This window comes from Elephas maximus, chromosome 3 (genome assembly GCF_024166365.1).
Source record: "Elephas maximus indicus isolate mEleMax1 chromosome 3, mEleMax1 primary haplotype, whole genome shotgun sequence".
Classification (NCBI taxonomy): domain Eukaryota; kingdom Metazoa; phylum Chordata; class Mammalia; order Proboscidea; family Elephantidae; genus Elephas; species Elephas maximus.
The window spans coordinates 145944952-145966065 of NC_064821.1; the positions used below are offsets into that span (position 1 = coordinate 145944952).

General features: G+C 41.3%; 1 protein-coding gene across 1 annotated transcript in view; it reads right to left on the bottom strand.

Annotated features, from left to right (window-relative positions):
- LOC126073259 (TLC domain-containing protein 4-like) overlaps nucleotides 1-21114 on the bottom strand; it is a 231307-nt gene that overhangs the window by 73565 nt on the left and 136628 nt on the right. The window lies entirely within an intron of this gene.

Here is a 21114-nt window from a genome sequence, read left to right on the forward strand (position 1 = left end):
CTGCCCCAAATGCTCAAATGCTAAATAAATGAACTGCATAGCTTGGTCATCAGATAGAAGACGAAAGGGAAATTGCTGATTTTTCCTGCCAAGTCTGTCATGGCCAAAGTCCCGTACTGCCCTATTCTTGCTTGAGGTTGCAGGTGCCTTGCAAACTGGGTAGGGGGCGTGTGTGGGAGAGGCGCTCAGAGCAGCTTCCTTGGGAATCCGTGAAGAACACCCTCAAGAGGGTGCATCAGCAAGCATTCCACCCATACCCGGAGCCTCTCACCTGTCGGGGATGTGGAAGTAGGATTTGAATTTTTGGTGCTGACTGAGAATCCCGAATTGGCTAGTGCCTAAAGAAAGTTTGCCACTAAACAATAGATCTTCTGACCTGTTTTACACAGCCTCAAAAAAAACTTGAAGCGTTCTGCATCAGCCAGACCGAATTGTTTTTAATACAGTAAGACAATAAAGAGATACGTTTAGGCTGTTATAATTTGCAAAAAGCGACCATAAATCCTTTTTTGGAAAGAGATGTGTATAAATAATTCATAAACAGCAACATTAATGACTTAACAGTTATTGTAAGAAATACCTATCAGTAGAGCTAAAAAATATTTGCTCAAATGCAGCCCACACACACACCTTATTTTCAAGGGGGAAGGCAATAGAAATGAGAAGGCCCAAAATGCTGTCTGTAAGTCTGTTAGAGTTGTGTGGCTTTAGCTAACTGAACTTCACTGGGGCTCAATTTCTTTATCTGTAAAATATAGTGATTCAGAATTAGCTTTGAAGACCCCAGTCTTTGCAAATGGATCTCAGACCAACTTAGAAAAGACAAAACCTATGCCACTCTAGAGGGACAGAAACCTCCCCCACAGTCAGGCAGGGACGAGGATCCTGCTGGACCCTGAGTCCATGTTCCCCTTTTTCCCCCAAAACTCTCTCAGGACTTCAGGTCACCGGTGTCCTTTGACCACAGCCTGTCCCATCATAGTTGCTTCACAATGTGTATAGTCCCTGACAACTTTAGGTTGCCCCAGGCTGTCTTACGCACTCACGTAGCCATTTCATAACTCTTCGTGGGCAGGATGGTTACGTGTGCACAACTGGGACCAGGTTGGCCTAAGCCCAGCAAGTGCAGGTTCCGCAATTTCAGCTCAGGACTCTATATCAAGACTACCTCCTCCAGACATTCACCTATGCAAGTCTCTGGTGGTTGATAATTGCTCTGTTCTTTCCTGGTAAATGCGCCACCATTATCTTTGATATACATGTTCTCTAACATCCATAACAGTAGCCAAGGCAAATTAACCCCACAAAAACTCCTCTGTACTCTATGTCCCCCTATATTTCTTCATGTTATTGCTGTTGTTAGGGGCCATTGAGTCAGCTCTGACTCATAGCCACCTTATGTATGACAGAATGAAACATTTCCTGTTCCTGCGCCATCCTCACAATCCTTGCTATGTTTGAGCCCATTGTTGCCGCCATTTTATCAATCCAATTTCTTCATGTTAAAAACCAGAAAACCAAACTCGTTGGCACTGAATCAATTCCAATTCACAGCAACCCTATAGGACAGAGTAGAACTGCCCCACAGGGTTTCCAAAGAGCGGCTAATGGACTGGACCTGCTGATCTTTTGGTTAGCCCCTGAACTCTTAACCACTGCGCCACCAGGGCCCTTCTTCATATTAACCCGTTGCCATCGAGTTGAATCCAACTCATATAGACCCTGTAGGACAGAGTAGAACTACCCCATAGGATTTCAAAGGAGTGCCTGGTGGATTCTAACTGCTGGCCTTTTGGTTACCACCCCTAACTCTTAAACACTGTGCCACCAGGGTTTCCTTTTTCATGTTTGGTCTCTACAAATGCATCATCAAGTTCACAGGATTATTGAGAGATTATACAGAGCATGTAAGTGAACACATCTAGGATAATGAGATATGACAGGAACTCAGTAAATAGCTGAATTTTGAGACTCTTAAGCTCTTGAACTTTTAAGTTAGTCAAAACTCTATGACCTCACAAGATATAGATATCAAATGTATACTTTCCCGGAAAATGTTAATACAACTTAATTTCTTTAAAAAATTTGGTTTCAACCTTCACATTCAAATCTTTAATCATTCTTAACTTTGTTTTACACATATTCCCTTTCCCAGGTCAGGCCCTCAAAATTCTGTATTTATTATATGAATTTTTTTTTTTTTTGCATTTTAAATGTAAAGAAGTATCAAAGTTGAGTTTCACTAACATTTTCAGTTCATTTAAACAGTTAAAGGAAACATTTCAGGAAAATGTAATTGCTCACCCACACTTAAAGAGAAAAAAAAAAATCTTTTAAGTGAGGCAAATTTTTCTAATGAATTTCTGTTTCCTAAAATCCTTAATCTTCTAAATAGAGCCAATTGCTTGGGAAACAGAGACTGAAAAGCTGCTTCCTTCTAAAACAAGAAGGTAATTGAAGCAAAAGCATTTTGGAAAACTGCCTCAATTCTCCACTCTGTTAGTGAAGATGCTCTTAAGTATTCATCAAACCTTACAAAAATGGCTACAAACATGTTGATCAGAAAGGTTGATTTACTCAAATGTAAATGACCCCAGTCACTTTTTTCCTGTATTGTAGATCAAGAATTTTAGTAGATCAAGAATTTTAGTATATCAAGAATTTTTGTAAGGTTTGATGAATATTTAAGAGCATTTCATGTTTTTCAGAATTTTTCAGGAAAGATATCAAGAGCGATTATCTCTGGGTTGGTGAGATTCTGGATGTCTCTTGTGCTCTTTTGGTTTGTTTTATGTAATTTTTTTCTTGGAGTGCAAGCATATTGCCTTTGTTTGTGTTTTTATTGGTATTTACCGTTATTTGAAATAAGGCAGACTGAAGAAGAACTGACGCCTTTGAATTGTGGTGTCAGCGAAGAATATCAAATGTACCATGCACTGCCAAAAGAACAAGCAAATCTGTCTTGGAAGAGGTACAACCAGAATGCTCCTTAGAAGCAAGGATGGTGAGATTGCATCTTACATACTTTGGACATGTTGTCAGGAGGGATCAGTCCCTGGAAAAGGACACCATGCTTGGTAAAGTACAGCATCATCGGAAAAGAGGAAGACCCTCAAGGAGATGCATTGACACAGTGACTGCAACAATGGGCTTAAGCATAACAACAATTGTAAGGATGGCACAGGACTGGGCAGTATTTCATATGGTGGTACATAGGGTTGACTCGACAGCACCTAACAACAATGTCGTTATAAGAAGTTAATGAAAGTAATACATATCATTGACAGAAACATCCATGAGTGCCCCTCTGTTCCCTGCCCCACTTTTCCCCATTCCACTTCTCCCACATCCTAGTAAAGCACCCTACAGGTAACCATCCTCAACTCTGTGGGGCACAACTGGACTAAAGCAAAAGCTAAGAAGTTTCCTGAACACAACCAAACACTTTGAGGGACTGAGTAGCAGGGGCGGGGGTCTGTGGACCATGGTTTTGGGGGACGTCTAGGTCAATTGGCATAACAAAGTTTATTAAGAAAATGTTCTGCATCCCACTCTAGTGAGTGGTATCTGGGGTCTTAAAAGTTTGCGAGCAGCCATCTAAGATGCATCAATTGGTACCAATCCACCTGCAGCAAAAGAGAATGAAGAACACCAAAGGCACAAGGAAAATAGTAGCCCAAGAGACAAAAGGAGCAACAACCAATGACTCACTGACAGGGAACACAACAGAGGTTCCCTGACGGAACAGGAGAAAAGTGTGGAGCAGAACTCAAATTCACATAAAAAGACCAGGCTTAACGGTCTGACTGAGACTGGAGGAACCCCTGAAGCCATGGCCCCCAGATGCTGTATTAACCTAGAACTAAAACCATTCCCAAAGCCCACTCTTGAGACAAAGATTACACCGGACTATAAACATAAAACAATTTCGTGAAAAGTGTGTTTCTTAGTTCAAGCATATACATGAGACCAAATGGGTGACTACTGTCTGGAGGCAGGATAAGAAGGCAGGAAGGGACAGGTACTGGCTGAATGGACACAAGAAACCCAGGGTGGAAAAGCAGGAGTGTGCTGTCATAGGGTTTGCAACTAATGTCACATAATGATATCTGTATAAATTTTGTATGAGAAATTAACTTGAGCTGTAATGTTTCACCTTAAGCACACACACACAAAAAAAAAGCCCCAAAAGTAAACTTGAACAAATGAAAATATAGACCACATTCTTGGATAGAAAGAGTTAATGTATGTCAATTCTCTTTTAATTTTTAAACATATTGCAGTGTCAAAAAAAATCCCAAGAGACTATTTTCTGGAATAGGACAAGAAGATTCCAACATTCCTGTGGAAAAATAAATAAGAAAAACCTGAAAAAGTCTTTAAAAGCTCAGTGAGGAAGGGATAGCCTTCAATATATTTAAAAAAAAAAAACTACAGAAACTAAGTAACTAAACACTTTGGGTTTTCCATATGAATAGACAGACAGATACAACTGAATAGGAAGTCCAAATAAATGGCATTTCAAATCAGTAGGATAAAATGAACTCTAACGTAAATAACAAAAACCAGTCAATTCCAATTCATAGCAACCCTGTGAAGCAGAGTAGAGCTGGCCCATAGGGTTTCCAAGGCTGTAATCTTTACAGAAGCAGACTGCCACATCTTTCTCCTGCAGAAAAAGCTGGGTTCAAACCACTGACCTTTCAGTTAGCAGCTGATCACTTAACTACTGCACCACCAGGGCTCCTTTTTAATAAATAGCTATCTGGAAAAAAGTAAAGGCAACCATATCTTATACTGTACACTAGAATAAATTCCAAATGAGTTAAAGATTTAAATGTAAATGAAATATGAATTTATAAAGATAGAGAAGAAAATACGGGTGAATTCCCTTCTTACCTTGGAATGAGAAGGCCTTTCTAACTATGTTTTTAAAATCCAGAAGCCATAAAAAATTAACAGATCTAACTACATAAGAACTAAAAACTACTACATGGAATAAAACAATAACATAAGTGAAGTCGAAATATGAATTACAAACTGGGAAAAAATATCTACTTAAATCACAGATAAAGGACTAACCTCCTTAATGTATAAGAAGCATCTAGAAATCAAGAAGAAAAAGACAAGCCATCCAAGTGAAAAATAAGCAGAGGAGTTGTGGTGTTCTCCATGTATTGTCCCTGTGCATATTTTCCCCATGTTTCTCAACTTGTCAAGGAACTTATTTAAGAAGTTCAAAGTTCTGTGGCTGGGGGAGAAGCTTGACTGATAGTGCATATTCTAGAGAAGAAAAGGGGAAAAAATGATATGTCTCTCCCCCATTATTTTATGCTGAGCAATTAAAGTTAATAAAAGGGAGTCAAGTGACTTGAAGGACTGCTTTGTCTTTCCTCTCATTTCTCAACAAGCTCTTGCCTTCCCTAGCTTTGATGATTCCTCAAAGCTGATTGCCTATAGGCCTTTCCACTTTGATTCTTAGCTCTAAATTTTGCACCTGACCTTTTGCTCAATTCACTTTCACCCACTCCAGGTAATGGCCTCACCCAATTTGGATCCTCTCTCAGCTTTGGTTTAACTTTTCCTCTGTTCCCCCAAGCACCATGATGTATCTGATATCAACGCCACTTACACAATGTTGTTGTTGAATGTCACCAAGTCAATTCTGTCTCATAGTGACCCTGTATGACAGAGTAGAAATGCCTCATCTAAAACTCTCTTTCTTGAGCCCCGTATCTGTATTCCCAAGATCCTACTATGTGTTCCCAGGTCCTTAGAGCTCAATGAAGTGTAATTCATTATCTCACTTCCTCCGCATACTTTTTCCTCTTACTACATGTGACCCTAATACTTCGCAGCATGTTTTCTCCTTCTCAAAATGAGCAATTGAAAGCTTGACATAACTAAAGCCATAATGATACTCCAAGTAACCTATAAGTTTTTTTTTTTTTTAACTGTATCAGCTGCACTGGTTTCTTTCCAAAGGGGTGTGGGGCCTTCTCAGCTCTTGTGGCCTTGGCCTCCCTCCTATTCTTTGTTCTCTTGGGAAATGGCCTTCAGCCTGCAAGACGGCAACTAGGAAGGCTGCCTGGCCCTTTTGGTCTGCAATTTTCTTGCTTCTTATCTCAGTCAGAGTAAACTTGGCAGGCCAGTTCCACTAACCAAGAGATTTATATATATACATATATATATATATATATTTGCCTGTTACAAACATACAGATTAGAGTCCAGATGTCCAGCATGCATATCTTTAGTTTAATAGTTTCTTGTTCTTGTGATGTATACTCATCTGACCATCTGTGACCTACATGCTTGAAAACATTATGTAATCCTTGCAAAAAATGATATATAAGCTCTAATGTAGAAATTGCTTTTTGAGACTCCATAAAGATAGCCTGCATTGCTGTTGGATATCCCATTGGTGTCACCTCCTAATAAACTTTCTCTCTCTTTCAATAAACAAAGTCGTCATCCCTCCAATCACCCCAGCCAGAAACCTATATTTTCCTAGACTTCTCCCTCTTATTTAGCCCTCTATATAGGATTGCTATGAGTCGGACTCGACTCGACAGCACTGGGTTTGGTTTTTTGGTTTATATCCAAGCAGACACCAAATTCTATCAATTCTACCCCCTAAATATCTTTCATATATGTTACTTCCTCTACTCTTCCTCTTTCACACACCAAGTTTAGGCCCATATATCGTCTCTTGCCTCTGATGTCACTCTGGCATCTTCCGTCTTCAGCCCTTCACACACAGTGTTCCAGGATAATAATTTCCTTCGCATCTTCTCCCAGTACTTAGTACCATGTGTTTCACACACAATAAACACTCAATATATACTTCAAATCCTGTGACCTCACATCTTTCCTTTCCTTTTCATTCATAAATTCCCCCATCTCTTTTCAGGATTTTCCTGGTCCTCTCTTGGTCAAATTATGTTCTTATCCTTTCACCTACCATCAAGGGTCTGCTATTACGATTTGAAACAAAACCCAGTGCCCTCGAGTCGATTCCGACTCATAGCAACCCTATAGGACAGAGTAGAACTGCCCCATAGAGTTTCCAAGGAGCGCCTGGTGGATTCGAACTGCCAACCCTTTTTTGCTATTTATTGCTTATTAAATAATTGCATAACATTAAAGTCCTCCGTTAGAGGCCAAACCTACCTTTCCACTCTTATCTTCCACTGTTTCTCCCCCTTGCATTCTTTACAGTCTAGTCAAACCCAACTATTAGTCATTCCAAAAAAATGCTGTGTACTTTTCTTCCTCTGTTCCTTCTTTCACACTGCATCTGACACATAGAATGTCTTTCCCTCACTTCTTTGCTTGTCAAGAGCTTTTTAAGGCCCAGATTGAATGCCAGTTTGTTCATGAAACTTACAGATTCCTTCCTCAATGTACATTCTCTGAAGCTTAGTTTATAAATTCCTTTGTACACATGTTTTATTTCTCCTACTAAAAAAAAGTAGCATAGGAGGTGGGGCCAAGACGGTGCAGTAGTCAGACATTTCCAGTTATCCTTCTTACAACAAAGACCTGAAAAAACAAGTGAAACAATTATATATGACGAGCTAGGAGCCCTGAACATCAAACGGAAAGTTAGAAAAGGGACTGAACAACAGAGGGAGGGAGAGATGGTTCAGAAGCAGTGAGGAGTTGCCGCACGTGACTCATCAGGAACCCTCAGGCACAATACCCTGGAGTGACTGTGGTGGGCTGGTGGTACTCTTCCAGACGCAGTTTCCTCAGGGAGAGACAGTGAGCTGTGCAGCCTATTCACACCTCTGAAACCAGAGGAGAACGGCACTGTTTGCAAAAGCTAAGTACTTGCATTTATTTTACAATGCCCCCAGCCCCCAAGCTGGCTTCAGTGGCTATAGATTTCCCTGGGCCTGAGATAGGTTCTGCTGCACACTCTGAGCCATTCTCCCGGCCTTGGAGAAGGAATAAATTAACAATTGAGGGAAAAGATAATCTACCAGCTCCACTAAGCTGGGAAGCTCAGGACAGAAGCGGCTCCTGTTCGGGCACAAGTGGTCCACAGACTTTACCTTTCACCACTGCATGGACTTGTGTGGGCCCATTTCAGGAGAATAGGCCCTGTTGACAGACTGCAACTGTTTCAGCTACAATCAAATAACCCAGAAGGGTGTGCAATAGCTCAAAGACAATTAAAGCCAGGAGTCACATGACCTGAAAGGTGTCCTCTAGGCATTGAATAATTTTCTATTGAAGAAAATTTTTTGTACACCTATCAGTCTATGGAAACCCTGGTGGCATAGTGGTTACAAGCTACAGTTGCTAACCAAAAGGTTGGCAGTTGAAATCCACCAGGTGCTCCTTGGAAACCTTGAGGTACAGTTCTACTCTGTCCTATAGGGTCACTATTAGTCAGAATCAACTCAACAGCAACAGGTTTGGTTTGGTTTGGATTACTAGATATATGACTTTGAGTATGTTACTTAAAGTCTCTGAGCCTGTTACTTTATCTGTAAAATGGTGATAAGATTTCATAATTTAAAAAAAAATTTAAGTAAGAATAATAATACTTGCCTAGTAAAACTATTGTGAAAATTAAGTAAGTTAATGAATGTCAAAAGCTTAAGGCAGTGTCAAACACATGATAATAAATATAACCTACGAGGTGCAATGAATTGCTTAAGGTGGTACTCCTGGCCCTAGTCTTTGTGACTCACATACAATAATTAAGTGGGACTATGAAAATAAGATATATGGATCCCTAACAAAGAGATTGGTCAGTTTTGCCCCCCTCCTAGGCTTAAAGCAAGCCATCTCAGAAGTGGGAGGAGAGGATCTCACCAACACCAAGTAAGAAGCGCCAGGAGTGGAGACTGTCCCAAAGGGCCTGCAATCCCTGTGCTGATAAGCTCCTGGAACCAGGAGACCAAGAGACAGAGAGCTGTAACACCGGAGACGGCAAGAAGCAGTGGCAGAGAAATGGTGGCAGCAGAACCAGGAGATTGGCAGGACACCAGCAGGAGAGAACAATTTCTCCCAGGAGAAATTGGGTAGAATTTCGGTTTCTGGTTTTAAAGCCCATGCAAATGGGAAGGCAGGGAGGGATAATATGTAAAACCCTAGAAGCGTGAAAGAGCTTGGCATGTCCCCAAGGACCACAAATTTTGGAACTGGATATGCATTTAAAGAAACAGCAGCAAAAGATAAGGCCCTTAAAGTAGGCCTGGATTATGAAAAATAAATTATGCCATGCTAAATTGTATAGACTCAACTTAGTAGGAGATGAAAAAGCAATGAAGAATTTTAAGAGGGAAATGAGATCATCAGAGGTTTAGAAATTGAAGGCAGGACAATCAGTTAAGAGACAGCAAGTCCTAATGTTATTGAAAGCAAGAATTTTGAAGTCAGACAAATTACCATTTAGTATGATCTTAAGAAAGAGAACCTCTTTAAGCCAGAGTCTCTTCATCTGTAAAATGAATATAATAATATAATGAGGATAAAATGAAAGAGCACAGGTAAGTCTTTGGTACTACAGATTTAGAAAGCATTCAGTAAGTGATGGTAATAGTATTAACAGTTGTTTATTGGTATTATTGTTGTTGTTGTGCAACACAGCTTTGATACCTACCTAACTTGAGTCTTTTTGAAGAGAGAACAAGTTAATATACTCATTGATGTTCTTTCACCTAGGATTTTTTGGAAATAAAATCAGTGTTGCTTGATTTGTTCAAGCATACTCACTTGATCTGTATCAAAACAGTCAAGTCTTAGGCAGAACACAGAGCAGCAGATATCAGGAAAGCCATGAAGTTAAGGGTGCATTTTATCAAACATTTCTTGTGTTCCTACTGTGCATTTAGGCACTGTATTAAGTGGTACCTGGTTTGGTGTAGAATTCTTGCCTTCCATGTGGGAGACCTGGGGCAATTCCCGGCCAATGTACATTTTCCATAGCCACCAACCATCTTTCAGTGGTAGATTGTGTTGCTATGATGTTGGGCATCATATCAGCATAGCTGAAAAAAAAATTGAATGACACAGAAAGCATCAGAAGAAGATGGAAGGAATACACAAGTCACTGTACCAAAAAGAACTGGTCGACATTCAACCATTTAGGGGGTAGCATATGATCAAGAACCAATGGTACTGAAGGAAGAAGTCCAAGCTGCACTGAAGGCGTTGGTGAAAACGAGGCTCCAGGGATTGACGGAATACCAATTGAGATACTTCAACAACCGAGTGCAATGCTAGAAGTGCTCACTCATATGTGCCAAGAAATATGGAAAAGTTTCCTGGCCAAATGACTGGAAGGGATCCATATGCGTGTCTATTCCAAAGATAGGTGGTCTAATGGAATTTGGAAATTATTGAACAATATCATTAATACACCACGCAAATAAAATTATGCTGAAGATAATTCAAAAAATGGTTGTAGCAATACATCTACAATTCGAGTCAGATTTAGAAGAGGACATGGAACGAGGAATGTCATTGATGATGTCAGACGGATCCTGACTGAAATCAGAGAATACCAGAAAGATGTTTACTTGTGTTTTATTGATTATGCAAAGGCATTTGACTGGGTGGATTATAACAAATTATGTACAACATTGCAAAGAATGGGAATTCCAGAACACTTAATTGTGCTCATGAGGAACCTGTACATAGACCAAGAGTCAGTCATTCAAACAGAACAAAAGGATACCACGTGGTTTAAAATCAGGAAAGATGTGTGTCAGGATTGTATCATTTCACCATACTTATTCGATCTGTATTCTGAGCAAATAGTCTGAGAAGCTGACTATATGAAGAAGAACGCAGCATCAGGATTGAAGACTTATTAACAACCTTTGATATGCAGATGACACACCCTTCCTTGCTGAAAGCGAAGAGGACTTGAAGCACTTACTGATGAAGATCAAAGACCACAGCCTTCAGCATGGATTACACCTCAACACAAAGAAAACAAAAATCCTCACAAATGGACCGATAAGCAACATCATGATAAACAGAGAAAATATTGAAGCTGTTAAGGATTTTATTTTACTTGGATCCACAATCAACACCCATGGAAGCAGCAGTCAAGAAATCAAAAGTTGTATTTCATTGGGCAAATGTGCTGCAAAATTTAAGGTGTTAAAAAACAAAGACGTTGCCTTGAGAACTAAGGTGAATTTGACCCAATGCATGGTATTTTCAATCATCTCATATGCATGTGAAAGCTGGACAATGAATAAGGAAGACCAAACAAGAATTGATGCATTTGAATTGTGGTGTTGAAGAAGAATATTGAATATACCGTGCACTTTCAGAAAAACAAACAAATCTGTCTTGGAAGAAGTACAGCCAGAATGTTCCTTAGAAGAGAGGATGGCAAGACTTCGTCTCACTTATTTTGGACATGTTATCAGGAGAGACCAGCCCCTGGAGTTAGACATCAATTTTGGTAAGGTGTAGGGTCAGCAAAAAAGAGGAAGAACTTCAATGAGATGAATTGACACAGATGATGCACGAATGGGAACATAGCAACAATTGTGAGAATGTGGCAGGACAAGGTAGTGTTTCATTCTGTTGTTCATAGGGTCACTACGAGTTGGAACTCACTCAACAGCACCTAACAACAACCTGATGCCTAACAGTTTTCAGCAGAGCTTCCAGACTAAGATGGACCAGGGAGAAAGGCTTGGTGATCTGCTTCTGAAAATCAGCCAGTGAAAGCCTTAAGGATCACAACGGTCCAGTCTGCAGCTGATCATAGGGATGGCACAGGACTGAGCAGTGTTTCATTCTACTGCGCATGGGGTCGCCATGAGTTGGAGGCCAACTTGATGGCAGATAAAAATATCAACAGATAAAAATAGTTAAGACACAGTCTCCTTTCACAATGAGTAAAGAGTCTACAAGGCAGTTCTTTTGGTAGATTTCTTTTATTCTAGATCCCTGCCTCCTCTCTTATTTACAACTTCACACTCTCCACTTAGTCTGATATTTACACTGCTCCTGTGGAAATGATCTTGGCTTTCCTGGTGCTTGACACCCTCTGAACTACCTCCTTTTCTGACTACTCCTATTGGATGAGTCAGATTACGCCTTGTTTGATCTAACTTACCCTCAGTACCCAACCCTGGTTCCAAGATACCTTGCTACTAAAATGAAGTTAAACCAATTCTTTCAACACCCAGTACTAGAATCCTCAGACAAAACCACCTCGATAAGTGTGATGGTTAATGTTATGTGTCAACTTGGCTTGGCCATAATTCCCAGTATTGTGTAATTGACCTCCATTTTGTGGTGTTGTGTAATTATGTGTTGTAAATCCTAAAACTCTATATGTTAATGAGGCAGGATTAGTGTGGTGTGTATCCTACCTTTAGTAAGATACTAAAGTCATACCTAACTCAACTCACACTCTTACCCAAGTCCCATCTTTACTCAAGATACGTTGCTCAAGTCAGGGGAGTTGCGTTGAGGGTGTAGCCTGCATCCAATATATGTGAATGCTCTGGCAAAGGTCTCTCTAACTTTGGATCTTGCATCTGGCTCATCAACATCTGACCTCTGGTTCTTGGGACTTCAGCCAGCAGCCTGATGTCTAACCTGCCGATTCTGGGATTTGCCAGTCTCTTAGTCATCCAGTACTGCTATAACAGAAATATCACGAACAGAAATTTATTTTCTCACAGTTTAGGAGGCTAGAAGTCCAAATTCAGAGTGTTGATTCTAGAAGTCTTTCTCTCTCTGTCAGTTCTGGAGAAAGGTCATTGTCTCTTCAGCTTCTGCTTCCTGGTTCCTTGGAGATCTCCATGTGTCTTAGCATCTGTCTTACCCCAACTCTTTCTCTCTGCTTATTTGTTTAATTTCAATATACCCTACACTAATCCTGACTCATTAGCATAACAAAGACAACTCATTTCCCAATGGGATTATAACCGCAGCCGTTGAAGTTAGGATTTATGACACATATCATCTGGGGACATAATTCAATCCATAACAATGTTCAGCTAGCTTCCTCAGCCCTGTGACCCAGTAGCCTGCTATCTGACCTACCAATCTGGGATTTGTCGGCCCCTGCAACCACGTGAGCCAGGAGAAGCCTTCAGCCTGATGCCTGGCCCATGGATTTGGGACTTGCTGGCCTCCACAACTGCATGAGCTATTTCCTCGAGATAAATCTTTATATATAAATATATATGTAAATTTATATATATATGGCTGCTAACCAAAGGATCAGCAGTTCGAATCCACCAGGCACTCCTTGGAAACTCTGTGGGGCAGTTCTACGCTGTCCTTTAGGGTCGCTATGAGTCAGAATTGACTTGACGGCACTGGGCACTGGGTTTATATATATGGAAACCCTGGTGATGTAGTGGTTAAGTGCTATGGCTGCTAACCAAAAAGGTCAGCAGTTCGAATCCGCAAGGTGCTCCTTGGAAACTCTATGGGGCAGTTCTACTCTGCCCTATAGGGTCGCTATGAGTCAGAATCGACTAGATGGCAGCAGGTTTGGTTTTTTGGGGGGCATTTATATATATATATATATATATATATATATATATACATTTCATTGGTTTTACTTCTCTAGAGAACTCAGCCTAAGACGTTAAGTAACAGCAGTGGTTCTAGAAAAGAAAATTGTAAGGATGAGTTTTCTAAATTGGTTTTCAAATCTGGGTAGTCTTAAAGGTGCTGATGACTCTGTCTCTAGTAATAATCCATGGCATGAGGTGGCAATAGAAATAAACAAAATACAGCCACCAACAGATCAAATATTCGTGAGAAACAAGACTACAGGTGATTGCATATTGGATACTTTTCTACAATTTTGTCAGAATGAGATGTATAAGGAAGCTGGTTGGTTGGTTCTACTTTCACTAAATATAGTGATGAAAGAAAGACTCAGGGCTTCAGAGTCACAACTCAAGGGCCATATAAAATAACTGAAAGTGGCCAATTGTGCCTCGAAAGAAAGTTTTATTTCTTGTAGAACAGAGATGATATTGCTGAAAATCAAACCCAGCATCTTACTGTAAGAGTGGCTGAATTACAATAGAAATTAAATCCCCAACCTCAAATGGAATCTGAAGTTAAAGTGAGGGCATCGATTAGGAAAAAACTGGAACCTGAAACTTGGTGTGGGGGCATATGGGCAGATAATCAGGAAGCAGGGGACACTACATAAAACCCAAACTAAACCCACTGCCATCGAGTCAATTCCAACTCATAGTGACCCTATAGAACAGAGAAGAGCTGCCCAATAGAGTTTCCAAGGAACATCTGGCAGATTTGAACTGCCGACCTCTTGGTTAGCAACTGTAGCACTTAACCACTACACCACCAGGTTTCCAGACAGAGTAGAACTACCCCGTAGGGTTTCCAAGGAGCGGCTGGTGGATTTGAACTGCCGACCTTTTGGGATAGCAGTGAGCTCTTAACCACTGTGCTACCAGGGTTTCTCACAGGGGACACTAGACCCCTAAATTCCACTGTATCAGTCCTGCCAACAACACCACCCCCTCCAAATGAAGAGATTATTCCATTTTTCTCTGCAAAAGCCACCATCCCAGGGAAACCATTATCCCTCTCACCCTCATTTGATGAGATTGACCCAGATGTGCCTGAAGCTGAGCTATCACCAGGGACAGCATCTGGGATGTTGCCTGGGACATCACTTGAGGCGGATGCCCTATAAGACATTGCTGAATGTTCCCAGGACCAACCCCCACCACCCATTTTTGCCTCTAGACCTATAACTACACTTAAGAAAGCCCCAATAGGTGAGGTACAAAGTGTGACCCAGGAGGAGGTATATTACACTCCAAAAGAATTGCTTGACTTCTCTAATATACACAAACAGAAACCTGGAGTATATGTGTGGAAATGACTGTTAAGGATGTGGGATAAAGGTGCAAGAAACATAAGGTTGGATCAGTATGAGTTTAGTGATATGGGCTTGCTAAGCACAGATCCTTCTTTCAACGTTTCAGCTCAAGAAGTTAGAAAAGGATCCAATAGTTTATTTGGTTGGTTCACTGAAGCCTGGATTAAGTGATGGCCTACACTAAACTAAGTTGAAGTGCCAGTCCTGCCTTAATATACTGTAATAGAAGGCATCCAGAGGCTTAGGGATATTGGCATATTAGAGTGGATTTATCAGCTTGGACTCACAGGCCCATACATGGATTTCCCAGAGGATATACCTTTGACCACAACTGTGAGGAACAAATTTGTGAAGAGAGCCCTAACATCCTTGAAGACTGCTGTGATTGCTATCTTATGTAAGTCAGATTTGACAGTGAGAACTGCCCTGACTGAATTTAGACACCTGACTACAATGGGGTTGCTTGCACCCTGTGTGGTAGGGGCCAGACGATGGCACTTAATTGACAAAGTGGGCGTGATTACCATATTGGATAGCAGAGTCAAAGCAGTAATCAGAATAGTCTGACTCCTGTGGACTTATGGCATTGGCTACTTAGTTGTGGTGTCCCTGAGCATGAAATAGATGGGAAATCTACTAAATATTTACTTGATCTGTACAAGCAGAAGAAAGTTAGGTCAAGTGGACAGCAGTCTAACTTTAATCTCTGGAAAAGAGAGTAAAGACCCTTCAATCAATTCCCAGACTTGAGTGAGTTTAAAGACCCACAACACCTTGAATGAAGGAGAGGCCAGGTCCTCTTGAGAAAGGACCCCACTACATTGCCAAAAAGTCATACTGTGAATCGTTCTCCCAGCCTTCAGCAGAGGGATCTACGGACTCTTAAGAAAATGACTGTTCGTTGGGGAAAAGGAAATAATCAGAAATTTCAAGGATAACTGGACACTGGCTCTGAATTGACACTAATTCAAGAAGACCCAAAATGTCACTGTCACCAACCAGTCAGAGCGGGAGCATATGGAGGTCAGGTCATTAATGGAGTCTTAGCTCAGGTTCATCTTACAGTGAGTCCCCAAACCCATCCTGTAGTGATTTCCCCAGTTCCAGAAAGCATAACTGGAATAGACATACTCAGCAACTGGCAAAACCTCTACATGTGATCCCTGACAAGTGGAGTGAGGGCTATTACAGTAGGAAAAGCCAAGTGGAAGCCATTAGAACAGCCTTTAGCCAGGAAGATAGCAAATCAAAAGCAATTACATATTTCTGGAGGGATTGCAGAGATTAGTGCCACAATCGAGTACTTGAAGAATGCAGGGGTGGTGATTCCCACCACATCCCCATTCAACTCACCTATATGGCCCATATAAAAAAAAAAAGAAAGAAAGAAAGATTGATCTTGGAGAATGACACTGGATTATTGTAAACTTAAGCAGGTGGCAACTCCAATTACAGCTGCTGTTCCAGATGTGATTTCATTGTTTGAGCAAATTAATACATCTCCTGGTACGTGGTATGCACAGCTATTGATTTGGCTAGTGCCTTTTTCTCCACACCTATTTTGAAGGAACACCAGAAGCAGTTTGCCTTCAGCTGGTAAGGCCAGCAATGTACTTTCACTGTCCTACCTCAATATTATATCAACTCTGTAGCACTCGATGGCACTGGGATTTATAGCACTATGCCATAATTTAGTCCACAGGGAACTTGATTGCCTTTCCCTCCCACAAGATTTAACACTGGCCCGTTACATTAATGACAATGCCGGATTGGACCTAGTAAGGAAGAAGTATCAATGACTATGGACTTATTGGTAAGATATTTGTGTGCTGACCAAATCAAATCCACTGCTGTCAGGTAAATACCAATTCATAGTGACCCTATAGGACAAAGTAGAGCTGCCCAATAGGGTTTCCAAGGAGTGGCTGGTGGATTTGAACTGCCGATCATTTGATTAGCAGCTAAATGCTCAACAACCATGCCACCAGGGCCCCATTTGCATGCTAGAGGGTGAGAAAGTAGTCCAGCAAAAATTCAGGTGCCTTCCACCTCAGTGAAATTTCTACAGGTCCAGTAGTGTGGGGCATGTTGAGATATTTCTCCTGAAGTGAAGGATAAGTTGTTGCATATGGCACCTACTACAACTAAAAAGGAGGCACAACACCTGGCAAGCCTCTTTGGATTTTGGACACAACAAATCCCTCATTTGGATGTGCTACTCTGGCCTATTTATCAAGTGACTCAAAAAGCTGCTAGTTTTGAGTGGGGGCTGGAACAGGAGAAGGCTCTGTAACAGGTTCAGGCTGCCATGCAAGCCACTCTGCCACTTGGGCTGTATGATTCAGCTTATCCAATGGTGCTTGAAGTCTCAGTGGCAGACAGGGATGCTGTTTGGAGTCTTAGGCTGGGCCCTATTTGTGAATAACAGCATGGACCCTTAGGATTTTGGAGTAAATCTCTGTCATCCTCTGCAGATAACTGCTCTCCTTTTGAGAAGCACCTTTTGCCTTGTTACCAGGCCTTAGTAGAGGCTGATTGCTTAACCATGGGCCACCAAGTCACCATGCAGCCTGAGCTGCCCATCATCAACTGGGTGTTGCCTGACCCACAGAGTCATAAAGTTGGACGTGCACAGCAGTACTCTATCATTAAAGTGAAGTGGTATATATGAAATTGGGCTTGAGCAGGACCTGAAAGCACAAGCAAGTTGCATGAGGAAGTGGTTCAAATGCCCATGGTCTCCACTCCTTCCATATTACTTGCCCTCTCCCAGCCCACATCTATAACCTCACAGGAAGTTCCCTATGATCAGTTGATTGGGGAAGAGAAAACTCCTGCCTGGTTTACAGATGGTTCTGCGCAATGTGCAGGTACCACTTGAAAGTGGACAGTGACAGTACTGCCGCCCCTTTCTGGGACATTCCTGAAAGACGGTGGTGAAGGGAGATCCTCCCAATGGACAGAACTTTGAGCAGAGCACCTGGTTGTTCACGTCGATGTAAGGAGAAATAGTCAGATGTGAGACTGATTCAAAGGCTGTGGCCAATGGTTTGGCTGGATTGTCAGGCACTTGGAAGGAATGTGATTGGAAGATTGGTGACAAAGAGGTAGGGGGAAGAAATATAGACCTCCCTGAATGGGCCAAAGAAGTGAAGATATTTGTATCTCATGTGAAAACTCACCAAAGGATAACCTTGGCAGAGGAGGATTTTAACAATCAAGTAGATAGGATAACGAGTTCTATGGAAACTAGTCATCCTCTTTCCCCCAGCCACTCCCATGATTGGCCAACAGGCTCATGAACAAAGTGACAATGGTGCTGGGCATAGAGTTTAGACATGTGCTCAGCAACATGGCCTTCCACTCACCAAGCTCGACATGGCTACAGCCACTGCTAGGTGCCCAATCTGCCAGCAGCAGAGACCAACACTGAATCCCCAATATGGCACCATTCCTTGAGGTGATCAGCTAGCAACCCGGTGTCAGGTTGATGATATTGGACCCCTTTCATCATGGAAAGTGTAGCATTTCATTCTTACGAGGATAGACACTCTGGACATGGATTTGCCTTCCCTCCATCCAGTGCTCCTACCAAAACTACCATCCCTGGACTCACAGAGTGCCTTTCCCACCATCATAGTATCCCACATAGCATTGCCTCCATTCAAGGGACTCACCTCACAGCAAATGAATTGTGGCAATGGGCCCAACCTCATGGAATTCACTGGTCATACTATGTTCCTAATCATCCTGAAGCAGCTGGCTTGTTACAATGATGGCATGGCCTTCTAAAGACACGATTATGGTAACAGCTAGGTGGCAATACTTTGCAGAGTTGGGGAAGTGTTCTCTAGGAGGCTATATATTCTCTAAACCAGCATCTAATATGTGGTACTGTTTCTCCCAAAGCCAGGATTCAAGGGTTCAGGAATCAAAGGGTAGAGATGGGAGTAGTACCACTCACTATTACCCCTAGTGACCCACTTGCAAAATTTTTGCCTCCTGTCCCCACAACCCTATGCTCTGTGGGTCTAGAGTACTTAGTTTCAAAGGGAGGAATGCTCCCACCTGGAGACAAAATAGTGATTCCATTGAACTGGAAATTAATAATGCCACTCGGCCACATTGGGCTCCTCATGCCTCTGGATCAACAGGCAAAGAAAGAAGTTACCATAAAGGCTGATGTGATTGATCCTGATTACTAAGGAGAAATTGGCTTGATATTGAATAATGGAGGTAAAGAAGAGTATGTCTGCAATACAGGAGATCCCTTAAGGTGTCTCCTAGTACTACCATACTGTGTGATTAAAGTCAATGGAAAACTGCAGCAATCCAATTCCAACATGACTATTAATAGCCCAGACCCTTCTGGAACGAAGGTTTGGGTCACCTCATCAGGCGAACAACCATAGCCAGCTGAGATGCTTGCTGAGAGTAAAGGGAATATGAAACAGGTGGTGGGAGAAGGTAGTTCTAAATACCAGTTACAATCATGTGACGAGTTGCAGAAATGAGGACTGTACTTGTTATAAGTATTTCTTCCTTGTTTTATTATATATGTAAGTAAACACATATATGTATATGTGCATATATACATATATGTGTATATGTGCATATATATACATATAAAAAACCAAACCCAGTGCCGTCAAGTCGATTCCGACTCATAGCGACCCTATAGGACAGAGTAGAACTGCCCCATAGAGTTTCCAAGGAGCACCTGGTGGATTCAAACTGCTGACCCTTTGGTTAGCAGCCGTAGGACTTAACCACTACGCCACCAGGGTTTCCATATATATATATATATATATATATATATATATATATATATATATATATATATATATATATATATATAGCAATTATTTTTATTTTCTTCCCTCCCTTATAAAATATAAGATGTAAACGGGGCTAGTGCATTTGCGGTTGTACACATGCTAGTTGTATCATGCTAGGTGCAAGTATGACCTTACAATTATGTTTATCTAGAGATTATGTGTGGTTTAAGGAGATGTGTACAGATGCCAAGTTGACAAGGGGTGGACTGTGATGGCTAATGTTATTTGTCAACTTGGCTAGGCCATTATTCCCATTATTGTGTAATTGTCCTCAATTTTGTGATCTGATGTAATTGTCCTTCATTTTATGGTATTGTGTAATTATGTGTTATAAACGCTAAAACTCTATATGTTAATAAGGCAGGATTCGTATGGTGTATATCTTGAGTCACACCCTTCACAAAGGGTGTGATTTAAGTCATACCCTTACTCAAGTCACCACCTTACTCAAGCCACACCCTTACTCAAGTTACCACCTTTCTCAAGTAAGGGGGGTTTCCTTGAGAGTGTGGCCTGCATCCAATATATGTGAATGCTCTGGAAAAGGTCTCTCTCACTCTGGATCCTGCATCTGGCTCATCATCATCTGACCTCTGGTTCTTGGTACTTGAGCCAGCAGTCTGCTATCTTACCTGCTGATTCTGGGATTTATCAGCCTCTGCAGCCCTATAGGCTGATAGTGTGTTGTCTGACCTGCCAATTTGATACTTGTCAGCCCCTGCAACCATGTGAGTCCAGAGGATCCTCCAGCCCAATGCCTGACCCATAGATTTGGAATTTGCCAGCCTCCACCACTGCAGGAGCCACTTCCTTGAGATAAATTGTTTTATATATATATATATATATATATATATATATATATATATATATATATATATATATATATATATATTTGAACCAAAACTTCATTGGTTTTGCTTCTCTACAGAACCCAGACTAGGACAATGAGTCATTAGGAATAGATGATGCCACCTTGAGAACCTGGGTCAGCTAGAGATCGGATAATAAAAGAAAGACTCTTCTATGTTAAAAATTCACTTGGGAGTATGGAAGGCATTGGATAGAAGAGAAAAGGAGAAAAAAGAAAGAGAGACAAGAGAAAAAAGGTAGAGTAACTTAATGGTATATTTAAAATCCTTTAAAAAATATATAATATCTTAAGTTATTTGCACTTCTCCAGCCCCCCTCTTTTCTCCCAAATCTTCAGTAAATTTTCCACTATCCCTAAACTCCTACTATCTCTCCATGTCACACACACAGTATGAGTGGAGATGGTGGTGGGATAAGTGAGGAAATCTTAGAATGGGGCGGAGTTCCACTGCTAGATCAAAAAGATGCAGAACAAAGGCAGTGCACCCAGAACAATGAGATAGTCAATAATCTGAACACATCAGTAGGAGTGGGGGCC